Raw genomic sequence first — 8,794 nt, forward strand, 5'->3', positions numbered from 1 at the left:
TTTCTATGATGCCAATAACGGTGAAATTTATGAAGAAGATACGTTGATGACGAGTGTAATAAGAAGGAGTCCACAACTAAGAGTTCCAAGTTAAGAGCTCAATATGAGTATGAGAGTGTCAGTTGGTTCATGAATTCAATCTTACTTTTTATTGTGGCTCTACTTTCTAAAAGATTCTAAAGGAGATATTATATGAAGCCTATGATCATATGCTACGCTTTATTTTAATGCCACGTTTTATTGGTAGTCTCGCCTTATAATACTAGTCCATGTTGTCTATGTATTGTATGTGTCACACCCCGACCTTACTAGGGTGTGATGGGCACCCGACCCTCCTCAGAGTCGAGCGAACCCTTAAACGTTCGCGTTACTAAAACCTGTCATTCCGAAAATTTTTAAGAAACATGAAACTTTTCAAAATAAAGATCAACGTCTTTATACAAGTTATGAAAACCTTTAGGCGATCACATAATTTTTACCAACTGACAACGTCTGAAAATGCGCACTCTTTTAACGTCCATAATTGATTCGCGCTTCTCGACACCCTATCCACAGGACACTGTCTGCAAAGTCTCTAAGATGTACAAATACCATGACATAAGTGCTTGACTCGGCAACACTCCGAACTGAAATGGAGCTCGCCAATCCGCGGAACAACTTCTAGCAAAGTCTTTTCTTCATCGGGTGTACTGCGTGGCATGAAACGCAGCCCCCGAAGAAAGGGGGTCAGTACGAATATGTACTGAGTATGTAAAGCGATAGCAAATAATAACCATAGCTTAATTTAGAAGAGAAGAAATCACAATCAAGCTCATTACCTGCAGCCCTCGCTGGAAGAAACATAAATATACACATGGGGTCTTAGAACAATCCTTAAGTAAATAATGCGAGTGAACACGCGTGCCTCGAGCATACACGATATAAATACAGAATACACCAATTCCAGAACGCACAATCTGAATATAGTATCACAACAGTCCCTTCGGACAGCCGCTTCCGGCCTAATAATAATAATAATAATAATAATAATAATAATAATAATAATAATAATAATAATAATAATAATAATAATAATAATAATAATAATAATAATAATAATAATAATAATAATAATAATAATAATAATAATAATAATAATAATAATAATAATAATAATAATAATAATAATAATAATAATAATAATAATAATAATAATAATAATAATAATAATAATAATAATAATAATAATAATAATAATAATAATAATAATAATAATAATAATAATAATAATAATAATCGGGTGTAACAACGGTCCCGACATACGTCTATCCGGCCCCTTCTATCCGGGCATGCCGGTCCCGAAATAAAATGATGGCTCCTTCGGGCATGCCGGTCCAACATACGTCTATCCTGGCCCCTTCGGACATGCTGGCCCCGACATAATATTCCTAGCCCCTTCGGGCATGCCACTCGTGACATACGGCTACCCTGGCCCCCCGGCATGCCACTCGTGACATAATACTAATCCTAGCCCCTTCGGGCAGAATAGTAATAATAATAATACTAATAATAGTGTTGTGGAATGAAATAGTAAAATATCGCACCCCCTTCGGAGTGGTTTGAAGAGTCTTATATAATAAGATATCGCAGTCCCTTCGGAGTGGTTTTGAAAAGTTTAAATAATAAAATCTCGCACCCCCTTCGGAGTGGTTTTGAAAAGAAAGTCAAACTCACGTTTACTTACTATCACCTAAAAGCCCAGAAACAAGTTTTGTGTCGACCTGGCTTAGTGCGAGGAAGTTACGAGCATTTCAGAAGCCATTTTTTTTTTAGAACCGAAGCGGTAATCATATTAGGAACATTATTACTCCGCAAGATATATTATAGAACTTAATGGAGACATTATGAAAGTTTCAAGGCAATTCAATTACATTTATGCAAGTTATAGATGTTTGAGCATTTTCCAATCAAGATATGAAGATCCTAATTCAATCACACTGAATGAATAGTACTCAAATTCAGACTTAGATTTCTATGAACAGAATAACCCCCGAGGCTCAAATCCAAACCTAGTACACCTAGGACATGCCAAAAGAAGGAAAGGAATAGCTTCACATACCTTTTCTGCCTCTTACGCCGCTCCAAATTCGAATCCCGTTTTCTCCAAAATCTACAAATGGTCATGTTTACCAATTGTGAGTTATAGCTTCCAAGAGTTCAACTTAAATTCATGTTTGTCTACCGAAATTTCGGCAGCATTTCCCCTATGCATACAACATCCCCGAGATTTAAACTCGGCCAATTTCAATCAACAACAACCCGAGAATGGAACTCGGCCAAAATAACAACAACCATACCGACAACAATATAAACAACCAATCCAAAACACATTCCAACATAAGTAGTCTTCCTTACTACATAGTATGTCAACTTTCAATCCAATTGCGCACATTCGAACCAACATCAACGTTTACATATTCATTCACTAATTTGAGATCGTTCAAACATAAACTAAGAGCATTTCAAGCTATATATCCAATATTCAACAATTTCATCAATTTCCATATTCCACCCAAAATTCTCATATATGAAACAAAACCATTCCAACACATTTTCTACTTACTACTTCATCACTAACAACCATAATCCACCCTTTAACAACTTCATTATCTTAATGCTATAAAATCACATTAATGTGACATAATTTTCCACATTCCATTTTCATGCAAACTTACCCCATATATCCTTCCTTTACATTGAAAAGATTACAACAACACAATTAGTATGTTAAACAAAATAAACCCATCATTAGTTCATCACTACACATCCCACGGCCAACATGCAATGTTTTTCCAACTTCATCCAGTTTTCGTTCAACTTTCATTTCCAATACAATTGCCATAATGACCACACTATAATACAACATAAACTTCAATTCATCTTACCTATACAACAACATACACGCACGGCCGTATACATGCATATATAAATACCATGCAAACATCCATATTTCCATGAATTCTATTCGTTTCCACGTACTACAATCTCAACAAAGCCTTTATAACCCATAAAAAAGGATTGAATCATACCTTTTTCTCTCAACTTCTTCACTCCACCAATTTTCCCAAACGACGAAACGGACGACTTATCTTCCGAAATAATTATGCCACGTTGTAGAGGACCCTTGAATTAGTTGGAATACACCAAGAAAATAATTTTTGGGAACAAAATTTCATGGGACAAAATTGAAGGACCATGGCCGAATGGCCATGGTTATTATTCTCCTTCTTTCTTTCTTTCTTCTTCCTCCACTTTCTTGAAGTTTCTTGAATATCCATTTGGTCCCCTTATCTTCCTTTATATTACCAATTTTAACTTACATGGGCTTGGCCCATTTCCTTTCCATTTTACTCATCATGGCCGGCCACCCTTGTGGTTTGGGCCTTTCCTTCTTTTTTTTTTTTTCCAAGCCCACTTATTTGTGGCTAGTTTTCGTAATTCATGAAACCATTTTCCTAATTTCCAATTTTTTTTGCCCTTAGCCTTCCTCGACATTTTTCACATCAATACTTCCCATGACCAACTTACATGTTAAATAAAAATCAAATATGGCCTTATCTCTTAAAAGCCACAATTATTTCAGATTTCCCGATTGTATAAAAATACGGGATATAACAGTATGTATAAGTATATGTATATGGGGAAGATGGGAATAAAGGGAAGGCGCTATAGGCTATAACATACACCGATCGATTGGAGTATGATACATGATTTCGTCCCGGACGCGGGATGCCCGGACTCGGGATGTATGGTTAAATGGATCACATCGACGCCTTCGGCGATATGATATATACTCTATTATATGTATATAAATGTATATATATGAAAAAGAGATATTTTCAAGAAAAGTAAAGCATAACGCATATGGATCGGGCGCAAAAAATGTAAGAATATAATAGATGTATGGATCGGGCCGCACGTTCCGCAAGAATATAATAGATGTATGGACCGGGCTGCACGTTCCGCAAAACACTAAGCATGCATAGTATCCAAAACGGCATCTATATGTAAAGTTATCTTTCTACCCTATGATATGCTATTCTTTCATGATATTGTCCTTGTTCTACGTTTTACGCATGTTTTATTCATGTCTTACGTACTCGGTACATTGCTTGTACCGACGTCCCCTTCTGCCGACGTCGCGTTTTATGCCGCGCGAGGTAGTCAGATAGACGGGTCCGGTCTTTAGAAGCTCCACAGGAAAGTTCGCGAGAGTGCTCCAGCTTGGACGAGTCAACGCTTGTTGGTACTACTTTTGTGTATATATATGGCACAAGAACACTTAGCCCATTTTGATGCTATATGTATATTGTCTAGAGGCTCGTAGACAAGATATGTACGGTACGTTTAGTGGGTTGTCGCCGCCGATTTAAATTAAGTTAATATAGTTTATTAGTTCAAGTTTATAATTATATTATGAAGCGATCATGCAAATGGAAAAAAAATTTGGTGTGGTAATTCACACGGCCCACTTAAGAGTAAGAGTTTGAAATGAGGCAAGGGGTGCTCGGTACGAGTGTCGGGTGCCCGTCGCGGCCCCTAGTTGGGTCGTGACAAGAATTACCCCCAAGGCTCGTAACGTATCATAGCTTAGCCATATCTAAGACATGCCCAAAAGAAGGAAAGGTAAGCTTTACATACGTCGTTTGCTTTCTAATCTAATCCAACTCAAGTCTCGGCTTCTCAAAATCTACAATATCGTCATTAGACACTAAACATTAGCCATAGGCACTTAGTAATCCAATTCCAAACTAGCACTTTATCTACGGAAATTTGGGCAGCATTTCCCCTATATATTCAACAACCCCGAGAATTCAACTCGGCCAATATCATCAACAGCAATACCAACAACCATTCCAACAATATCAATAAATAATTTCAAACGCATTCTAACATTAACAACCTTCATCCACATAATTTGATGACATTTCATTTACCTTCCATTTAACTACATACATTCAAATCAATATCGACGCTCACATATTCAAATACTAATCCGAGATCATTCAAACAAAATTCAAGAATGCTTCAAACAATCCACCCAACATTCAAACAATCCAAACAATACACCATGGAACCCGAAACCTTCCCAACTCAACATGAACAACAATAACATATTTCTTTCTTCCAAAACTCATAAACTACTCCAACAATCCACAACACAACAATCCAAAACACTAAATAAAATTTGTTCATCATTCCTACATAACACCACATATACACGGCCAAGCTCACAACAATTATAACTTCAACTTGAACCATTCAATACCTTCATTCTCATCACATAATCCATGACAACAACAACCAAAATACTAAGTAAAATCAATTCGCCATAACCTACTCAAAACAGCCCCTATACGGCTAATCCTCAACATGCATAATTTCATGAGTCTCATTCATTTTCTACACACTACAACAACACACAAACATGCTAAATACAATTAATTCATCACTCCTTCTACACAACACATACCACACGGCTACAATCAACACACACACGGCTCAACTTCAACTTGTAATATTTCATGAATTTCATTCATTTCCACATACCACCACATGTACAAACCATCCATAACACATGAAAGAGAAGATTAAACCATACCTTTTCCACCCAACTTTTCTACACGGCTAGGAATGAGAACTTCAAGAACAAACACTTTGCTTGCTTCAACAACAACTCTATGTTGTAGAGGACCTTCCATTGAGTTAAAAACCTAGAAGAAAATATTTTTTGTGATCAATTTTTGGACCTCAATTTCCATGGTCATGGCCGAAAGTCTCCATATTTTTTTCTCCAAGCTTCTTGATTTTTCTAGGTGCTAAATGATGAAGATGACTAAATTGTCATCTTATCTCACCATATATAATTATCACATGTGGGCTATGGCCCACATCCAACACATGGCCACATATGGCCATTTTCATGAAATATTAAGTTTCCAAATTTTCACTTCTAGCCCTTAATTTTCATGAAATGCTCAACTTTCCATAATTCACTTTTAACCCCAAATTTTTCTTATTCCAAATTTACCCCTAACACTCCATGCCAAAGAAAAGATGAATATGCAACTCATGCATTCTAACAAAGTCGGAAAAAAATAGCCTTGTTCTTAACTCGTCGCAACCAACTTGAAATATTCCAACGCACAAAATACGGGATATAACATCCTCCCCCCCTTTAGAATATTCGTCCTCGAATGTTCAACTAATCGCATAAGGTCTTATAAGGATCTCAAGGGGTTCCTTTATTACTATAGCATGCACTCTCACTTACCAATCATATTTCTTTTTCGTCTCTTCTTCAACTTCTCAAATCATTTCCTCCCTGTTATTACTCTGCCACCGTACCTTAACAAAAGCCATGTCTTTAGTACATAACCTTCTCACCTTACGAACAACATAATAAGATCCAATATATCTCGGGTTAAATATTTCCTTCTTGTAATTCCCTTTACTCAACTTGTAACATTCTAGGCACATTATCTCGTGTCGTCTCTTAATCTTTAACTCAAACCCTTCCTTATTCGTTCCATGACTTGTTTTTCCGTTTCACACTTGCCTTTATATTCTAACTACATAAGTCACATCATAGCTTTGGCCACTTTCTCACTGGGCTTTACTTATTTTCACATCAATCTTCATTCTATTCACATTGTCCCATTCGTATTCGATCTCATAGTTTAACACTTCTTAACCTTTTACCCTTTCTGATCAACTTTATCCTTAGTATCTCACAAGCTGTCTTATCAATACATTTATATACATCACAATTCCTTCCCTCTGTACTCTTGTCTTAATCTCACTATTACCATCAGCACGACCTTTCAAGTCGTATTACAAACCCATATCTCATTCTCTTTTTATTTCTGGGAAAATTTCGACAGAGTTTCCTTTATATTTCTTACTATCTCAAAACCTGCACACAGAAAATACCAACAATGCCTCACAGGGCCAAAATACATATATACATACGTATCATATCATATCACAGCCACACAGGGCTCCAATTATCAACATTAGTACGAAAATAACGAACATACCTCGTATACCCAACTCAAACTGCACTTGTTACACTTTCTTGTTTACTTTCCCTTTTAATCTTCAGCTTGTATTTCAATCGTACTTCAATATCTTACCCGACATGTATCTTTCATACCTTTTCTTACCTGCGTGCTTTGAAATTTCCAACATCACTCGTCACTTTCTTCTGTCGATGCCATTCTTCTGCTGAAACCAAAGGTCAGTAAGAGAAATCTCATTCCCTATGACTTGGCTCTATAGCACGATCTCGTATATGAAAGAAGAGTAACCACCCTAGATGCCCCGTAGCCTCCTGTTTATAAATGTGGCGCGTTTCACACCATAAACAAGACTCTCTTTGGACATGACTTTGCAGACAACCCTAGGACGAATCGGCTCGATACCAATTTGTCACACCCTTAATCCGATAGGGTGTGATGGGCACCCGACCCTTACCTAGGGCCGAGCGAACCCGCTAACTTTCGTAATACTCATAATCATACTGGGCCCGCAAAACATGACATAAGCACATAATGAAAATTTCTCGGAAAACAAACATGCTTTTCATCTTTTTTAAATCAAATAAAGTCTGCAATCGTATGAAATCTGTAATATAAAGTTCGTAACAAAATGCATAATAATACATCGGCTTACATAGCCGCTTACAAAACTGACATATCACACACACGACACTGTCTGCAAAGTCTCTATCATAACTCCAGATACCATAACAAAAGCACTCTGACTCGGCAACACTCCGAGGGGAAATGGAGCTCGCCAATCGGTACTGGAACCTCTTCTAATCATCTGTATATACCTGCGCGGCATGAAACGCAGCCCCCGAAGAAAAGGGGATCAGTACGCAATATGTACTGAGCATGTAAAGCATAGCATACAGAAAATGAGGTCATAACCGAAGTAAGGTGTTATATCTCGCATTTCGTACGTTGGAATATTTTTAAGTAGGTTGCGACGAGTTTTAGACAAGGCTATTTTTCGACTTTGTTTTAAGGTACGAGTTGTTTGTGATAGTGTTGGTATGGAGTGTTAAGGGTAAACTTGGAATAAGGAATTTGGGGTTAAAAGTGAAATATGGAAAGTTAGACACTTCATGAAAAATTGGGGCCAAAAGTGAAGTTTGGAAACTTGAAATTCAAAAAAAAAAAAAAGAGGGATGTGGCCATGCACATGACTTGTGGGCCATAGGCCACATGTATTGATGATATATGGCAATATAAGATGACAATTTAGTCATCTTTACCATTTCATTTCCTAGAAACTTCAAGAAGCTTGAAGAAAAAAAGGAGGGGAGAACGGCCATGGGGGCTGGCCGAACTGCCCTATGCAGTTGGTCATGGAAAAATTATTTTTCTCCTAGTTTTCTACTAATTGGAAGGCCCTCTACGACGTAGAATAGTTGTTGGAACAAGAGGGTCGCTCGTTGTCGTAATTCACCAATTCTTGCCGTGGGAAAACATGGATGGAAAAAGGTGAGATTCAATCTTCTTACATGTTTTATGGGTGATTTGTATATGTTGTAATACGTGGAAGTGAATGAAATTCATGGAATTTTGGTGTGAAAGTTGTAGCCGTGTGTGATGTGGTTGGCCGTGTGTGTGCTATGTTGTGTAGGAGTGATGAGTTAATGGTATTTAACATGTTTTGGTGTTGTAGTATGTGGAAAATGGATAAAAATCATGAAACTTGTGTGATGGTGTGTGGCCGTGTAATGGGC

This window comes from Lycium ferocissimum, chromosome 2, assembly GCF_029784015.1.
Source record: "Lycium ferocissimum isolate CSIRO_LF1 chromosome 2, AGI_CSIRO_Lferr_CH_V1, whole genome shotgun sequence".
Taxonomy (NCBI): Eukaryota; Viridiplantae; Streptophyta; class Magnoliopsida; order Solanales; family Solanaceae; genus Lycium; species Lycium ferocissimum.